This window comes from Xyrauchen texanus, chromosome 27, assembly GCF_025860055.1.
Source record: "Xyrauchen texanus isolate HMW12.3.18 chromosome 27, RBS_HiC_50CHRs, whole genome shotgun sequence".
NCBI lineage: Eukaryota > Metazoa > Chordata > Actinopteri > Cypriniformes > Catostomidae > Xyrauchen > Xyrauchen texanus.
In genome coordinates, this window is record NC_068302.1 from 25,594,126 (window position 1) to 25,613,690 (window position 19,565).

General features: G+C 35.4%; 2 pseudogenes; both read right to left on the bottom strand.

Annotated features, from left to right (window-relative positions):
- Nucleotides 1–114: 114 nt before the first annotated feature.
- Nucleotides 115–5,810, bottom strand: LOC127620670 (basal body-orientation factor 1-like; annotated as a pseudogene).
- A 1,193-nt stretch (nt 5,811–7,003) lies between these two features.
- Nucleotides 7,004–18,119, bottom strand: LOC127620671 (endosome/lysosome-associated apoptosis and autophagy regulator 1-like; annotated as a pseudogene).
- Between the last annotated feature and the right edge of the window lie 1,446 nt (nt 18,120–19,565).

Here is a 19,565-nt window from a genome sequence, read left to right on the forward strand (position 1 = left end):
ATCTTTATCTCAATGTATTTATTAATTTAATGAGCTGAAAATCCATTACACTTTTTCTTGGATGGTTTTTCTTTTATAATTTGAATAACATACAGTACTGTATGAATTACACAGTCAGATGCTCTTGATGGCTGGCAGAACACAGGAGTCAAAGGTCATAATGGCCACTGGCATCTGGGTTATTAAGGTCAGACTGTGTTTCTCTGTAAACCTGGGAAAGATAGACAGGGAAACAGATTGGTTGATTATAATTATGGTAAGGCATAGCTTAAAAGACAACACAATAACAATAGAATTATTCAGAATTTTCCAAATGCAAATATGCAACTTAAAAAGGAAGCACTTTGCAAAAGAATATGATAAAACTGAAGCACTTAACTTTTGTTCAAATACTTTCTCCTTTCCCAGTTTAATATTCAGAGACAACTATAATAAGCCTTTTGTAGAGTAGTGTTCACATAAACTGTAAACACTGTCTGTGGCTCTATACAAATTCTACCAATTGTTTGAGTGGCCCTTCTAGCCCGACACAACAACATTGACTCAACCAATGACGTTTGGTGGAGCAGAAATTACACACTTTAGCTATTAAAGGAATTATGTTGATTACCACAAAAAAAAACAAAATCATTTTAAATCATACCTCATTTTCTTCATTAAACCCTTCAAAAATCGAGGTTACAGTAAGGCACTTACAATGGAAGTGAATGGGGCCAATATTTGAAGGGTTTATAGGCAGAATTTTGAAGTTCATAATTTTATAAAAGCACATAAATCTTCTGTTACAACTCATTTAATATTTAATCAGGAAAGTTGTTTTTGTTGTTGGTTTAGGGTGTTATGTCATCATGGCAACAAAGTTGTAAAATTGGATATAACTTAAAGAACAGGTGATGTCTTCACAGTCAAATCATGTTATAACGTACATTGTTTATGTCTTGTGGCTATACTTTTGAAACAATGAGTATTTTAACATTTACAGATTGGCCCCATTCACTTCCATTGTTAGAGCTTCACTGTAACCCAGATGTTTGTTTGTTTGTTTGTTTGTTTGTTTGTTTGTTTGTTTAATAAATAAAAAGAGGCACAAGTCAAAATAAATTTTTGTGGTTATCAACATTATGCTGCAAATGCTGTTGATTGAGCTTAACTTGTATTGAACCCAGAATATTCCTTTTATAGTCATCTCTCATAACGCTGGGGCCTTACCCTGTATCGCTGCTAACCTGGATCTCATCAGAGGAAGTGGCTGGTAGAGCTGAGAGGTTGGTTTCCTGATAGGGTGTAAAGAAAAAAACAGTAAACATTTTTAAATATAGAGCGCACAGAGTGAAGGCTGTTTAGTACTGTGTTACATTATATGTCTTGACAGTATCCATGACACTTTCACTTTATGCTGAAATGAACCATGAGCATTTGAACTGCCAGAGGGGGAAGAGGCAGCCAAATTTGTAGGATTGCAAAATATGATTGTAATTTCACATATGACAACACGTCAGGGATACTAAAAGATGGAGAGTCACGTGACTCTTATTTTGGCTAATATTTATGCACCTAACGTCGAAAATACGAGCCAAAAATATATTCCTCCCCGGCCCTCAGTGCTCAGGTTTTACTCTCGATCGATGTAGCCATTATGACAGCGCTACCAAGCAAAGGCTGATGTCAGCTGTGTGGAAATATTTCAGTACCGACGCTCCCTATATGCATACTACTTAGTCTGTGTAGGGTACCAACTCCCTAGGGGGGTACCTTCTTCCCCTAAGAGGGCACCAGAAAATCCACCAGGTGCCCTTTCTCGCATGTTATACATTATTCAAGGACCGAAAGCAGTTGCGTAACACAGATGATCGCATCACGCAAAAAAAAAGGTAATTTTCGGTTTCGGTCCATATTTTTCATTTTGGTGCATCACTAGTTTTAATGTAACCCTTTTGTAAAATCCTGAATTCCAACAAATGCTAAAGACTTAAAGCAATGCCTATGTGGAGACCAACTGGTCCTCGGTATCCTCTGTGGGCATGGCTTGGGAGGCACTTAAGGCAGTTCTTAAGTATTTGGATCATACAGTATGCCTCATTCACCAAAAAATCCAAAGCACAAGAACTCGTGAAATTGGAAGGGAATATTAAAAGTGCTAGAGCTGCAGCACCGAATTTTGTCTAATGGTCTCAGAGAATTGACCTGATTGAAATACAGATATAATACTATTTTGTCGTGGAAGGTGGAGTGTTTTGGCTATTCAAGGCAAGACAGTCATATTTTGAGTCGGGGGACAAAGCAGGAAAACATTTGGCTAGATATATAAAACAAAGAGAGTCTTTTTCTACCATTCCTTCAGTGAAATCTGCTGGTGTTGAAATATTTACCTCAGCCATGGATATTAATAATGCTTTTAAAGAATTATATCTTGATCTCTATAGTTCCATGTCTTTGTCTACTTCGATAAAGATATTAGAAATGTTGTGGAACCATTAGAACTTCCTAAACTGATGTCTGAACAAAAAAATTATCTTGATTCTGAGATCTTATGCTACAGAACTGGCTCCACTTTTGCTAGAAGTTTATACGGAATCATTAAAGAGTGGAAAGCTTCTGCCAACCATGACACAAGCCCGAATCAATCTGATTCTTAAAAAGGACAAAGATCCAAGTGAGTGTAAGAGTTACCATCCAATTTCCCTGATCCAGCTAGATGTTGAAATATTGTCAACAATTTTGTATAAGAGACGTTATGGCATCTCTTATACATATAGATAAGGTGGGGTTTATTCAGGGCCGTAGCTCTTCTGATAACTTTAGGCGTTTCATCAATATCATGTGGTCAGTGATGAATGATCAGTCTCCGGTCGCTGCCATCTCACTTGATGCAGAAAAGGTGTTTGATATGGTAGAATGGGATTATCTTTTTAAGATTTCTGAAATGTAAGGGTTCGGGAATATTTTATTGGATGGATTAAGTTACTTTATAGACACCCAGTAGCGGCGGTACAAACAAATGGATTAATTTAAAATAATTTTATAATTTTATAACCCTGCAGGGTTTCCCTCTTTCCCCATTATTGTTCTGTCTTCCCATGGAATCATTAACAACCGCAATAAGAAAGGAGGGTGATTTTCCTCGGCTTATGGCGGGAGGTGTGGTGCATAAGATTTTGCTTTATGCAGATGATATTTTATTATTCGTCTCTGACCCCACTAGATCTATGCCTTGCCTCCACAGAATTATTAATTCCTTTTCTAAATTCTCAGGATACAGAGTGAATTGTTCTAAATCCGAAGCTTTGTCTCTGACATCATACTGCCCGGTAACAGATTTTCAGCTGGGCACCTTCCAGTGGCCCAAACAGGGCATTAAGTATTTGGGTATTTTATTCCCAGCAAATTTGTATGATTTAGTTAGAGTTAATTTTGACCCTTTAATAAAAAGCTTTTCAAGCGATGTGTGTCAGGTGGGCTTCATTACATTTATCTACGATTGGGAAGGTTGATGTTATTAAAATGAAATGTATTCCAAAATTCAACTACCTGCAACATTTTCTCCCTATAGACGTCCCCCTCTCTTATTTAATTTGAAAGCATAGCAAAGTCCTTCATTTGGAATGGGAAAATCCCAGATTACATTTCAGTAAATCTTCAACTCCCATTTCGTTGAGATGCAGGTGTGTGTTACGTCACGCAAACATTTCGGCATCACGGCAGGGAGGTTTACAGTAAATTGCATGGCTAGGCCTACCCAATATTTTGTTTTATTATTATGCATTTGGTATCAGACATTTGGCTCATTAGTCACTTCCACCTGAGAGAGCCCCTCCCTGGTTTTGTATTGAACAGAAAGTTCTTGCACCTATTTCACCATTGCAAAGCCTTTCCATCAAACATATCGTAGATGTTACACCACGTTATTTCGCATTTGCACTCGGTATTAACAAAAGTTTTTAATTCGGACATTTATTTAAATATAGCCCCGAGCATATGGTTGAACCCAAAATTATGTTTTAATAAGTCCCCTTTCTGCTTGTCAGAGTGGATTGTGTGGGGGGTTACAACACTCTGTGTACCTATATGAGAGTGGAGGGTTGAGATCCTTTGAAAATATGGTTCAACATTTTGGGATTCCAAGATCTCAGTTCTTTGGGTATTTACAGCTGTGCCACCTGCTCTGTGCTATTTTTGGAGTAGCATACACCCGCCTAAAGCGTCAGATACTCTGGGAGTGGTGATTACTGCTTTTGGAAAAGGTCAAGAGGCATCAGTGTATTACTCCCCATTAATTCAGAGTCTGGGGGATGGAGCTTCAACTTCTCTCAAGAGATTATGGGAGAAAGATTTAAACTTGGATTTGGAGTAGGGAGTGTGGGCTAGGATTCTAAAAAAACATTAAGTCTATATCTAGAGATGCAAGGGTGCGTCTTATGCAATTTAAGATTTTACATTGATTCTAAAAAACATAGGTTGTGTCCCCATCTTCTGATTGGCATCGCCAGCAGGTCGGTGTGTCTTTCAGATCAAGCCTATACAATCTAGAGGGGGTCCACTCTAGATTGTATAGGCTTGATCTGAAAGACACACCCACCTGCTGGCGATGCCAATCAGAAGATGGGGACACAACCCATGTTTTTTGGTGGTGTAAGATCCAAGAATTTTGGTTGAGGGTTCAGAGTTTTATGTTTGTCATATTGGTGGGTATACTCATGTGTGTTAAATGTTGATTCTGTGAATATACATTTTGCTTTTCTTTGTGTTAATCAGAAAGGGCTACTAAAAGTTTCTAAAGATTGTTTTCTCCTTGAACTTGGAACTGTCATTTTAAGCAGTCTATTTCAATAAACAACATTTTGAGAACATGTAGATGCATTTAAATAGGGACACACAATAGTTCTTTAATATTTGTTGCAAAATTACAATACAATTTTTTTTATGAAGTCACTGTTAAAGGGGTAGTTTACCCAAAAATTAAAACTCAATCATCATTTTGGGAAAACTATCTCTTTAATTCTTGCATCATTTTTTGGCAATTCAGTTTAGCAAAGAGCAGCTTGAGCAATCGCTCTCTCTGCTCCCAGGTCAGATCAGAATTGTCCACACTGGAGCTCTTCAAGTTACTCTTATTAAATGAGTAACAGTATGCACAACAGTATTGTAACTAACTTGTCATGGCAAGTCTTAGCCATTGTTTAAAAGTTGTTTGTTATGTTGAGATTTACAGACCATAATCACAATCTTATTGATTAGAGATTCTATTAACGAGTGATTATAAGTGCAGCACTAAAATCTCTCACACCATTTGTCTGCCTCTTCTAGGTCAGCGTAAATGTCATTGGTGCTGTGTGGGGTGTTAATAAAAGTCCATATGTGAGGATACCTTCAAGACCAAGCCTCATTCATTCTCCAGCGATATGCCTCAAGAGTCTCCTGTCTGCACACACACAACCAACTTTATGTGCAAGAAGCACTCAGAGTATTTTTTCCAAATACTGAAGTTACAAAGCACTAAAACAATTAATCATTAAATTTAGTTTAAAATTGAATTTGTGTTAGCTGTTTCACTTGGCTAACCTCGTGGGCAGCTAGAAGCATTTTCAGCATCTCAGGGTCTGTGATGTTGGACAGCATGCTGACTATAGCGCGCTGTTCTACCTCTTCTTTCTCCAGCTCAAACTTCCCAGCCATGATGCCCAGAGCTTGCTCAAGTGTGACTAATTTAGCCATAGCTCTGAGATCAAATTTTGTTGGGCTCTTAATTGGGAATTGCCTTCTTTACTCATCAGTTAATTTGTCTCCTTCAGATATTGCAAGTCAGTATACATCATTCGACAACAACAGCAAAGCCAACGTGATCAAAACTCTTTGGGTTAAACTGCATGCTAGAGTAGTTATAATTACAGTATATTTCATTGATCATCTTTCCTTGTGCCATAGCTCTTAATCTCAAATATTAAAACATGTTCCATTATTTTCTTCTATGTATGGAAGGCACCTTCTTCTTAGTTATCTACTGAAGTTTTTTCAAAAAGTTTTTTTTTCGTCAGTGGAACAATCCAAACATTTTTAAACAGCAGTACAACCCATTGAAGAGACTCTGTAAGTCTGTCCCTCACAGCCTCATTCTCATAAAATATTAAAGATGTGAATAAAGTCCATATATTTCAAAACTGACTTTTTTTCACCCTTTCAGTATAGAACTTGTACTCTGTACTCGTCAGACTTTCTCTGTGTGCACGGTCAGCACTATACATTCTTTCTCTCATCTGTGAGAAGCACCATATATATTCTTTATACATTTTTTTAATCCTTCTATATGAAATTGCATAGATTGCATAGTACACTGATGAGTTCTTTTTCCAGATTGGCCTTTATTTTGCGGAAATGCTTGGTGGTTTGAGCTCGCCCTAATTCCTCTGGAAGTCACCTGACCTCTGCTTAAACATCTCTTCTATAGCATCGATCTTCTGCATATATTCATTCACCTGCAGCAGTTAGTCATTGAAACAAATGAAGGGTCAAAATTATGGGGTTTGCAGACATGGTTTTAGGAATCAGTAATGCTGTAATATTTTAATAAATTTACTGATACAAGGACTAGACACAGATCAACATCCTGACAATGACCTAATTCTAGATATATAGGTTACAGTCTAGTCAAAATCTTAATAAATTACAGTTTTTGGCCCAAAATGATAGATTAATACAGCTCCAAGCTTCTTGATGTCACATTATTTTTAAAATGACACATTTTCAACCTATTCTCATCTAATCTGTGGCTGCATTTAATTGTGGATAAATGTTTTTGCCTAATGGCTATTTTCTCCCTATGGTATTTAACTAACTGATGTCATTAATAACAAAACAGTACCATCATGTCTTGTTCTTGACTCTGGATTGTCACTCTAACATCTTAAATGGATGGTTCACCCAAAAATGAAAATGTTCTCATTATTTACTCATGCCATTCCAGATGTGTAGCCTATTACTTTCTTCTGCTGAACACAAACAACGATTTTTAGAAGAATATTTCAACTCTGTTAGAAAATACAGCAAAACAAATCAGATAAGGCAGCATAAAAATAATCCATATGACTCCGGTTGTTTAATATATGTCTTCTTGTCATGTTTCGTGTGGTTTTGTTCATGTCTTTTATTTTGAAAAATAAGTTCCTTGTTCATGTAATGTTTTCCTGTGTTTAGTTCTTATTGGTTCCGTGTCATGTTACTGTCAATTTGACCCACTAGTTCCACTATGTTTATTAGTCCTGTCCCCTCATTGGTTTGTGTTCATGAGTCTTGTTATCAGTTCTGTTATGTCATTGGTTCATATGGTTATTTCCTGGTTATCTTGTTATTAGTTTAGTCTTGTTTTTGTTTCATGTTTTATTGTCTTGTTAACTTGTTTACCTAGTCTGTGTATTTATAGCCCTTATGTTCTCTAGTCCTTTGTTGACTATTGATGAAGAGGAGGAGAATGATGAGGATGATGAGCAGAAGAAGAAGAAGAATTCTTTGGTATAATGTTGTTCTGGTCAAACTATTCTCTTTTGCGTCTTCTGTATGTTGGCACTGAATAATAAACTGCACTTGGTTTCTCACATTCATCTCGTCTTCGTCCTGCTCATGCTTGGTGTCCTCTGCCTGAACATTACACTTTAGCAATAACTTTAGGTAAGAAACAGATCAATATTTATTTTTATGTCTATTTATAGTTAAAAAGAACTTGCATATTGATCTGTTTCTTACCTAAATTTATTGCATCGCTTCAGAAGACATCTATTAAACAAGTAGAGTCACTTATGCTGCCTTTATGTGTTTGTTTGATGTTTGTTTTTTAGCTTGAAAGGTCTGGTCACCTTTCACTTTCTTTAAAAGGACCTACAGAGCTGAGATATTCTTCTAAAAATCTTCATTCGAGTTCAGTAGAAGAAAGTCATACACATTTGGGATGGCATGAGGGTGAGTAAATGGTGTGAGAATTTAAATTTTTGGGTGAACTATCCCTTTAAAAGTAAATAAAATAAATTGAAGTAATAAGTAAAGTAATATGATTAATATTTTGTGGAAAGTAGTTAGTAATTTGTAGTGGGTTACTTTTTTTTCAGTAACTTCCCCAACACTGCTTAATATAGCCCCAAATGTGAAAAAGTTTCCACATTGTACCTCGGTAAGAAAACGTGGTCTTTCAATGTTACCGTGGGATCACATTGGATCCTGATGGAGGTCATTCCTCCATTTTTACATGCTTTCATTGTTTGTCTAGATCTGTTGACACCATTAATGGGAAAAAGAACATAATATAATAGATCAAGCTGAAGAAGTAAATGTGAGACTTCAAGCTAAGGTCTTAAAATAATACTACATAAATAAAAAAAGCACATGAATAAACTGAGTGTTTAGCTCAATTCATTGGACACAGGTTGTCTCACCTGTAGTAGAATATAACACCCAGTAGCTCTGATTCCATGGGGAAGTTTTTGTCCAAAGACAAAATATCATCCAATTTGGATTCAGTTGTCACACATGAGTATGAAAAGTTACTGCCATAAAAATAGAATTAGAATAAAATTCAAAACAGTTATTCTGCACCTTAGAGATGGGCGATACAACTTATTTTCTTTTTGATCCAATAACAATAATATCAAGTTCAATATCGTCGATACTGATACCTCTATGATTTTACTTTTTGCGATTTCTTGGGATAAAATGTTTAATTAAAAATATTACTTGAGTCATAATTCAAGTCATAATTCTTTTATATTTATGACCCTAAACAAAAATATGATTGGACTTCTGCTTTGTTTACCCTTAAATAAATTAACCATGGTTTTACTACAGTAGCCATAGTTTAACCATGGTATTTAGTTAAACGATAATTACTACAAAATTAACCATGGTTAATATTTGACCTGGTTACTGTAGTAAAACCATGGTTTCCGCCAAAACAAAAACATGGTTATTACAGTCATTGTTACTACAATATTAATTAAGTGAAACCCTGGTTAATTTTAGTTTATTATTATTAATATTATTATTTATTAACAACAATTACAGAACATTATCAAAGTTCTAACAACTTTTAATTAAAATAAACTTGTATAAAACATCACACAAACACATAATAAATGTCACCTTTAGATATGTTTTTATTTAGTGTGAATTTACTTCTCTTTAGAATTGTATCTCTGTTTTTCTCTCATTACCTCTTGCGCTTGTCTGCTTGTGTCTTACAGCATATATGCATGTTAATATGATAGAAAGACGAAATAGTTCCCATCCTGCTCAAGTATTTGCTAGTAATAGCTAATATAATCACTAGTTAAAAAAAAATAATTTGTGCGAGGATCGATACATTTTATCCAACATCAATATCGGAAGTATCGATACTTTAGGATTGATCTGTCCATCCCTACTTCACATACATCTGCTGAATCTGCAGGACACACACTGAGGTTTGTTCTGTAGAAATCTCTAAACAGTGCTCACCGATTAAAGTGTCTCAAATACTAATAGGCTGAGAGTTTTGGCTTGACCCCTGATCTCTGAAGGCACTATATATGGACTGAAAGACGTAGCCCTTCGCCTCCCTCTTGCTTTCAGTCACATTCTCAACACAGGACGCAAGGGCCCGGTCCTGGTCATAGCACACCTACACACACAAAGCTTTAAACTAATCCAATAAAGATAACAACGCTTTTGTTTGTTGTGCTATTCTGAAATGCATTTACATTAATGTTATTGTCTGTGACTTTTTTTTTACTTTTTTAAAACCTTGCATATATTGTGCTTGAGACCGTTGAAAGAACATAAACAAAATGCAGTTACCAATGAGTGCACCGTACCAATACAATGGCTTTAATGGAAAGATAGATGTGTCATTCTGTATGCATGTAGAAATGATAAGGGATGAGTGTTGCTTTTTTCAACAGTATAAAAAAGTGCAGTATTGAACATTTTTACTTCTATGATTCTGAGGCGCTTACAATACACTAACTGCTCTGTCGATAATTTAGTCTTATAAAAACATTAATAAAAACTTCAGCTGGCTTGATGCATACTCTTACCTCTGTTCCACACAGTGTCACACTGAAGTGGTGGATGTATTGGAGCCCTTTAATGGTGAACCATGGGCTGCTCTGGAAGCCTGTGATGTTTGAAAATGGAGAAAAATCATAATGCAGAGTCTCTCTCTAATGCTGCAGGGAGAAAGTACAGTCACTCATGCATGCTGAACAGCCCTGCAAATGGAGAGTAGGCTGTTCAGTCAGGATGAATATATACATATATATATACAGGAACAATTAACTAATGATTTAAGATATACACATCTGCTCAAAATAAACATAGTACTCAAAAGTTTATTTAACTTTATACATTACTAATTATTTCAAGTGTGTATGAGAGAGGGAGATTTAGTTTTTACAATAGACGTGAATGTATCATGATATTAAACATTCTTAAATATGAATAGGACTGTTATTAACCATTCATTTACCACTATTAACCAACTGTTATTTAACAGACTAGCAGTAAAATATTTTAGTGTGTGATTGAGAAGGAAACAAAACATCAAAAATATCATAATTGTAAGTGCTTACTTTGTTACTGTATGTACTGGGTCCACACGATATGCAGGCTTGCTCTCCAATTGGCTGCTCAGGCCTGATGATTGTATTTGATGGACAGCTTTGATACACTCCGGTGCCATTCAGCATGTAGTCCCCTGGAGGGCAGGGCACGCAGGCAGAATCAGAATCGGAGGCAGCCAAAGCACACTGACGACATTCTGAGGCCACACCTCCAATCACGTTTGTGATGTGAATGGAGTAGATCTTACAATGGTCAGAGCTGTATTTGTTTTCCTGTAACAAATACAGACAGCCAGAGATCATCAAAGATTATATGCAAGTCTAACATCTCTTCCTCTGTTACCTATCAAGAAAATTAATTGGAAGGGAAAAAATCCTATTGTTTTAGAAACAAAAACAAATGAAATGAAATATTAAGATGAGTGGATTGTTGTAATTTGGAGTGCCAAATTACCAACTCTTACCAATTCCATTTAATGCCAATCCAACTCTCCACAACCACACTATTTATTTCATTCTTAACCTGAAGAGAAATCTTAAGAGTTTATTTTCATCCAAAACATTTATTAGATGTAATTGTTTTCTTTTGTTCAATATATATATATATATATATTTTTAAACGACACTGCATTTTAGAAAAACAAGCTTGCAGATATGAATCATAAAAGGATAACATGAGCTGCAATAAACTTTTGAAGCTTATTTAGAAAATAAAATCAGCCTGCAACAAATTTTATTCCAAGGACTAAAAATGGTTCATGGAACGAAAACAAAAACAGAAAACAAATTAAATATTTTTGCAGAACGTAACCTAAAACAGGAACAAAATCCCTTTCAATTGTTCCGGAGTGAAACATTTATTTTAAAATGTTTGTAACTTGTTAATAACTGGTTAATTTATAGAGTATAAAAGACACAAAGGGTTTATCACAGTACATTTTTAGAATTACACCATTTCCTGTTGACTTCAATGTGACTTCACTATTTTTAGTAGAACTTAAGGATGTGCTTTGATCCTGAAGTAAAAACTACTGAATCACACATTTCTTTGCCTAAATGCATGTAGTGGATATAGTCTTCCGTGACATTTTTGGCAACTATGTATAATTACTACGTATACGTACATGATTAATCCAGATGCAAGGAAAAAATATTGAGGTAAAAAGCACATTCCTCAGTTGTTTCCAAGACATGACTGAATTATTATTAGGTTTGATTCATTAATACAGATTTGATGCTGCCAGGATTTGTCTGAGAAGCAGATCTGTAATTCAAACAAATAATTTCAATAAAATAATTAAACAATTATTAAATAATGCATTTTTACAGGCCAGTTAGCTTATTTCTCTTGTGAGATCTGGCAACACTGCAACTGCTATATCACCCACCTTAGCACAGAGTACTGTCATTTTAAAACTGAACCTTATTAACCATTCTTTTATTTCATTCTAACCGGTTAACTTTTGGAAAGGAGGCAGTGAATGCTGGAACGGAACAAAAAAATTTTAATGTTTCTGCTCAAAAAGAAACAGAAATGAAAAACATTTTGTTTTTAGTCCCTGTTTTATTCTATATATATACAGTACTATAAAATCAAATGTGATCATACTCACTGTCACTGCCATAAAATGCAGAATTCAATCAGCTGTACACTTAGTTTCGAACACAAATGTTATTCTCTCGTTGTCTTTTCTCAGGGAATGAGGCAAGCTGAAGAAAGTAGAAGATCAAGATGGCACATATTAAGAATATTAACCTAAGTTTACATTTCATGAATTATTATATTTTATATGTTACTGCAATCACTGATGTGTTGATGTCATTTATAAGATGCAGTTTCTGTTTTTGAACATTTGGGAGGAGCATGTACTCACCTGTATCCAGGTGAGTACATGAGTATCCAGCATGTAGTCGGAGTCCATATTGCTTGTTATGGTGTAGAAGTACTCACCAGCTACCTCCCATCCAGTTATAACAAAACGCTCAGTCAGAACTGGAACAAAAACTCTTTTATAACAACAACTGTGGCAGAAAGACTCTATTCCACCATGAATATACAAATCATATGCCATAATCAGTGTATCTCTCAGTACTACTGTATTCTGAGCTGAAGACGCTATTCTTCATGTTGTCTGGCATCCTATTCCACCATTTTTACTCAAACCCCACTACTGGTTCTTTTCCAGCGGGACACTCAGCACATTCTGAACACATATAATATACAGGTTAAGAAATTCGTCAATGTAGTATATGTCTGACTAAAAACATAATGTTTTTCATTTCAGTTCATTCTGAGCAAAAACTGTATTTTTTCATGCCGGTTCAAAAGTTCCACAGCCTCCTTTTCAAATTGATACTGGTTAAAACAAAATACAAAACAAAATTAAAACGTTCTTTTTAAAATGACAATACTCTGTGTTAGGGGTGGGTGAAATACAAATTGCCATCGTTGCCAGATCTCACAAAAGAAGCAAGAAATCTGGTCTGGAAAAACAAGCTCAAAATAAGCCACTTGCCTCAAAATAACCAAAAATTTGCGATTTATCACAATAGAAACCATAACAAGCATACAGTTAATTAACACTTAAGTAACATTTTAATTAAAGTGCAGCTTTAAGCATTGCTTTCTTAATACATGCAATAATGGGGTGTCACACATGCTATCACTGTGAAGTGGAGTTCTTTATTCGTCATGTGTACTATCTATGCCGTTGGCTGTGTGTGTTTCTACCTGTCCCATCTGAATAGAAGCCATGTGTGCAAGGTTCACAGGTAGAGGGGTTGCTGGAGAAGAATCCTGAATTACAGGGATGGCATGCCATCATCTCCCCTGAGGCGGGGAGCTGCACTGCCTCCTCTGAACTCTCATTACAGATCTTGGGCTCAATCCATTTATACATCAGCTGTGTCTAAAAAAAAAACCAACAAAACACAGATCAGTTGGAGATGATTTCATTAACAATTCTGTATCTGAATGTGAATATAATAATGTGAAGTTAGATCATGCAAACAAGTGAACCGTTACATTATCATCTGTAAAATTGTATAGAGATTTATAATCACCTAAAATTAGCCAGAAATTCAACTCACTGCTTGTAGAATTTGTGCTTTCTGATTGGAAAATGCATGCAAATACTTGGCAGAAATACAGTGTAAAGCCCTCTGATTTGGTTTGGCTTCTTTGTGCTACCTGATCGCTGGAGTCACATGGTGTGCGAGTATAGAAATAATAATTTGCTGTGCAAGGCGGCTGCTGTAGACAGGTTCCAGATCCAATCCCTGGACAAACACATACACACACAGGATACACACAGGAGAAAGTAAAGAGTCAGCGGCGTTAGGAAAAAGTACACTAATTTATATAGAGTGATAAAACACAACACTCCTCTAGGCAAATGTCACAGCGTACAATGACTGGGGCATATAAGTAATTTACATGAACATTTACATTCATGTGATTACATTAGAGATGGGTGATACCACTTATTTTCTTTTCAATCCGATACCAATAATTTCAAGTCAAATATCGTCAATATCGATACCAATACCGATACTTCTATTAAACTGTTTTTTTTTTTGTTGTGTGCCATTTTTTGGAGCAATTTTTCACTTGGAGCAATTAGTTTAAGTGTCTCCAATTTTCATGTTGATGCCATGGTTGATAAAGCCAGACAGCAAACTTTCCCACTTATCGAAGGCCATCTGTCCCAAGAGAGTTTGTACTTTTCTGACACTCTTGAGACCTCATGTCCAGAAATTCCCCCTTATTACAGGTGAACACTGTCAATGCAGAGAGCAGTTTATGGTTAGAGAAAAAACAATACTGTTAGCATCCAATGAATACAATAAAGTGTGTGGCATAGGAGAATTTCACATGTTCCCTCAGTAATATCACATTGTTTTGATTGTCTGATATCTTGATAGGTTTGGAAAGTAATAGACAGTTCTATAAGTAATTAGTTGTATTTAGTTGCTAAATGTTCCTATACACAACATTGAGGCAGGTCAAACCATGAGGCAGATGGGCTACAAGAGCAGAAGACCACATCTGGCACTTTATTAGGACGTGTACCTAATAACGTGCTCAGTGAGTGTATATCTTCAGTGCACTGTAAGTTGCTTTGAATAAAATTATCTGCCAAATGCATGAATGCAGTAAAGCAATAGATATGTAATAGAATGCAAGCAGTAGATATAAAGTTGTGTGAGTGTTAAAGATACTCACTGCACTGGGTGCCTTTGACTGGATCAGGTAAACCAGAACAGGTGTCTGGCTTGTTGGGTATTGCAACTCTCCATCGAGAGCCCAATACTTCACAATCTGTGTACTCAAAATGGTAATCTGACTGCAACAACAACAACAACAACACACCAAAAATTACTTTAACAATAAACACTTGTTCGACATTTGGTTTTTAAACTAGGACCTTGAAGTTTTGTGAAAGGTAAAAATAACATACATTGCTACACTGTAAAAAGTGGCAACATGCAAATGTTACCTTAATTGACTATTTCTGCCAGCACAGAAAAGAAAAAAAGAAGAAATAAAATGGATTTTGTGGTGAAGTAAATATAACAAAAATATTAAGTACTTTCTACATTAAATAAGTTCAAATGTGAACTTGAAAATATGAAATTCTACATTTGTACTCAATTCAAACATGTTAGATTCATTACATCAATTTGAGTAAATTTCACAGGTAAAAGTACATTTTATTTAACTTTTTGAATGTCACTTGGGAGAAATATAACAGTCATCAGAGACAGTAAAAAAGCAACTTAAACCACTCGATTTAACAACATCCTCCCTCACACAATCTCCTCTCTTGATTTCATTCTAAAAGGTAATTTTTAAATGTAATACTTAAATACAATTTCATGTGAATACTTTTTTACTTTTACTCAAATATTTTTTTGGCTAGATACTTAGACTTTTGAGTAAAATGTACATACACTCAGTATCCATACATTCACTTCCGTATAATTTCTTATTACTTTTTACACCCCTGTGCAAATTAAACTTTACTTGAAAAGTTCTAATTAAAGCCAACAAGAATTGTGTGTACCCTTTACTTGAAAAAATGGTCTAAGTTTACTATCAATTTTTGTGTGGAAATAGTTTCCTAGGTTTTTTAACCTTTTTTTTTTTTTTTTACTTATTAAATGACATTTTCAACTGGAAAAAAATATTCATAGCACAGTCCCACTCACAAATAGAAGCAAATCTTTGATGTCACTTTGTGCATTATAGTCGTGATACAATTGGTTGGTCTCTGTAACCAAACTTCTGTATAGTTACAAACAGCTTGTGTGTTTAATGTTCCTCTGGATTAAACCAGCCAATGTATATCTGAAAAGAGAGAGAGAGAGAGAGAGAGAGAGAGAGAGAGAGAGAGAGAGAGAGAGAGAGAGATGTCCTCGATCAAACATTTGAGTAGTTTTCTATACTTAGCTTATGTTCTACATCTAAAACAGGTATTCATTACATCAATCGCGATAGCAAGAGCACCACTGGTTGGTTGATCTAGATGACGTCTGTAGCTGAGCGCTGTTTGATTGACAGGTGGCTAATGTTTGAGCGTTAATTCAGGTTCATGCCTAAATGATCAAATACACTTTATAATTCCGCCAATGGTCGTCTTGACGAGGATTTAATGTAAACGCAGTCGTTTATGTCTAAAGTGAATTTAAACAACATGTTGGAATTGTACATGTATGTCATATAAGGCTATTAATCAAACAACAATAAAAAGGAAACGAGGAAACCACTCACTACTTTTGGTTGAATAACATGAGTAGCTTTAAAAGGATTAATGTAATAGAATAAAACAGTGATATTTTTTTATAATATTGTTCGTTTTTTAATAATACTGACTCCAGATGAGGAGCATGTGTTAATTGGTATAAAAAATTACCAGGAAAGTAGAAATAATAAAATAATTTATAATTATGCTTAGCCTTTATAAAGAAAGAAAAGTCTCAACATTTGCAGAGCAATAATTCAGAGGAACATTCCACCAGTCACAAACTTCAGAAAATTGTGCATCATGCATTAGAATGAGAACACAACTATTTCTTGGCTTAAAAGATACAAGAACTAAATCAATGTTGAACATTGTATCTCAAAAGGAGGACAATGTGGCCCCCTGTGTGCTACTTAAAAAATTATTCCCACAAAAATGAAAAATATCTCATAATTTACTCACCCTTATGCCATCTGTCTATGATTTTCTTTCTTCAGAAGATCACAAATTAAGATTTTTAGAAGAACATTTCAGCTCGGTAGGTCCATACGATGTAAGTGAAGGGGTGCCAAAATTTTGACACTCAAAAAGCACATAAAAGCAGCATAAAAGTAATACATACAACTCCAGTGGTTTAATCCAAGACTTCAGAATTGATATGACAACTGTGGGTGAGAAACAGATCAATATTTATGTAAATTTTTCCTATAAATTCTTCTCTCTGCCCAGTAGGTGGCGATATGCATGAAGAATGTGAATCACCAAACAACACAAGAAAGTGAAAGTTAACGTGGAGACTGACTGAGCAGGGAGGAGAATTAATAGTAAAAAAGGAATTAAATATTGATCTGTTTCTCACCACATCTATCATATCGCTTCTGAAGACATGGATTAAACCACTGGAGGCACATAGATTAGGGTAGCCTACTTTTATGCTGATTTATGTGATTTGTGGAACTTCAATATTTTAGCACTGATTCACTTTCATTGTATGGACCAAAAGAGCCGAGATATTCTTCTAAAAATCTTAATTTGTGTTCTGCAGAAGAAAGAAAGTCATACTCATCAAGGATGGCATGAGGGTGAGTAATTGTGGGGTGAATTATTCCTTTTTAACAGTGATGTAGCCCCTGTACCAAACAACTTTCCCATGCCTGCTCTACCTCCTCTAATGTGCAGGACATGGCATGTCAAGTGATCCTGCTTATTTTTTGCATTCCTTGCATTGTTCGAAAATGTTTTATGCACAACAATAACACTGTCAGAATTAAGGGAAATTTAGACCCTACACATAAATTGATTTGAATTTAATCGTTTGATAAACGATTTAAAATGGCGATCAGTGTATTGAAAATAATTTTTTAATCTTTTCATTTGTTATCATGTCTCTCTTTTTATTTTTTGGAATCAGATTCATGTAGTTTATCATAGATAAGTGATGTATTTTAAAAGTTGGCATACAGTGTTCATTATAATGGGGCATAGGTTTTGCAACTCGGTACTCAATACACACTACTCATGAGTACTTTTAAATGAGCTACTCTTTTACTCTTAATTGAGTAGTTTTTAGGACAGCTACTTTTACTCTACTCACACTAAATTCTTTGGGAAGTAACAGTACTAATACTTGAGTATGATAATTCAGTACTCTTTCCACCCCTGAGTGATTGCTGTTGTAATGATACGCAGTTGTGGCTGATCTGAACTCCGGTGTTTGAGATCGAGGTGGTGCATGGGAATTTGAGTCCGGGGTGGCCATATTTGAATGCTGCTGTGACTGCTGGGAATCTGAGTTCATGACAGATTTCTTTGTTTCCTTGTCTAAACAAGCAGCTTTTTTTTACTTAAGTATTATTTACTCACAATTATAGGAAGGGGGAGAGGCTGAAAAAATATAATCTTGAGTAAATTAATGGTAACTCCACAAATCCTTATTTATCCCAATAGCTTTCTGACATTTTAATCCTTAATGATATAAGTAAAAGCTTAAACGTGTTGCACAAATAAGCAAATGTTTAGTTGGTTTGTATGTGTTGACTGGTCCCCTGGAGAGAAAAAAACTGGGCCGCTAGCAAGGAACATGAGCCTATCTAAATGAACCTATCTGAGTACCACCTGAAAGGTGACACTTCACAGAGCTAAACTGAATGGTCCATGTAGGATAAAACAGATTAATTGTTAACAAAACCTCACTATTAGGGGACAAGTGACCATGCACTCCAAGTGTTTGCGTTAGTTCAGCTACATTAATTTTGTTCATAGAAAGAAATATGAGCATATGTCCTGGACAGGCAGTACACACCATAATTCCCACATCCATATAAGTATATAAAAAAACCAAGGCCACCGAACAGTGACATTTGTTTCTATAGTGTCTCTTGCAGGCCAGATTACCTGATGAATCTTACACCACCTGTTTTTTTCCACAGGGTAAGTGGAAAGGTCACTTCATCCTCTTTCGTTTGGATAAAAGGATTTAGTATCAATGTGAAGTCATTACAGACTCATTACAAATGATGTTATTTTAACACCCAAATAAAACATACACTATTTATTTTTAAAACAATGTGAAGAAATATCTAAGAGCCCAATTTCTGTTTGTGTGTTTCTCTGTCAAAATAATGTCCCTAGATTACAGCAGTCATAAAGATTGTGTCAGGTTACTGGTCAGGTTTTGAGCAAGCCAATAAACAAGCAAACCAGTCTGTTTTCTGCACACAAACAACAACAACAACAACAAAATTATAGACACAGTGATGTGTGCAATCCAATGATTGTGTGTCACTGCTAGTACCAAAAAAAATGAAATATGAGGCATTTGGTAAAACTGCAGATTAGAAATATTCCAATATGTGAATTATTATAAGGAAAGTTGTTTGTCATAATGGCACATACTCTTTTTCACACAGTTATCAAACAACAATGGACAAGCTTATCCAGATTTGATAAGGTACTTGAGTGTCCCATTTCCACGAATATGCTAACTCTTATTCAAACATGACCATCTTGAGGGAATACATTTATCCATAACTATTAAAACTCCAAACCTCTTTGATAATTTTGTCCAAGTGTACTGAAAGGTAATGCTGATTGTTGGCTAAGAATGCATCCAGACCGCATCCCTTCATTTCCATTTAAATCTATTTGTGCAGTGGTTTGCCCTTATTTGCATAGTGCCATCTTGTAAAACATAATTTGTAAAGGTTGCTTGACACTGTAGCACCTGACCTCATCTTCGTCTGAT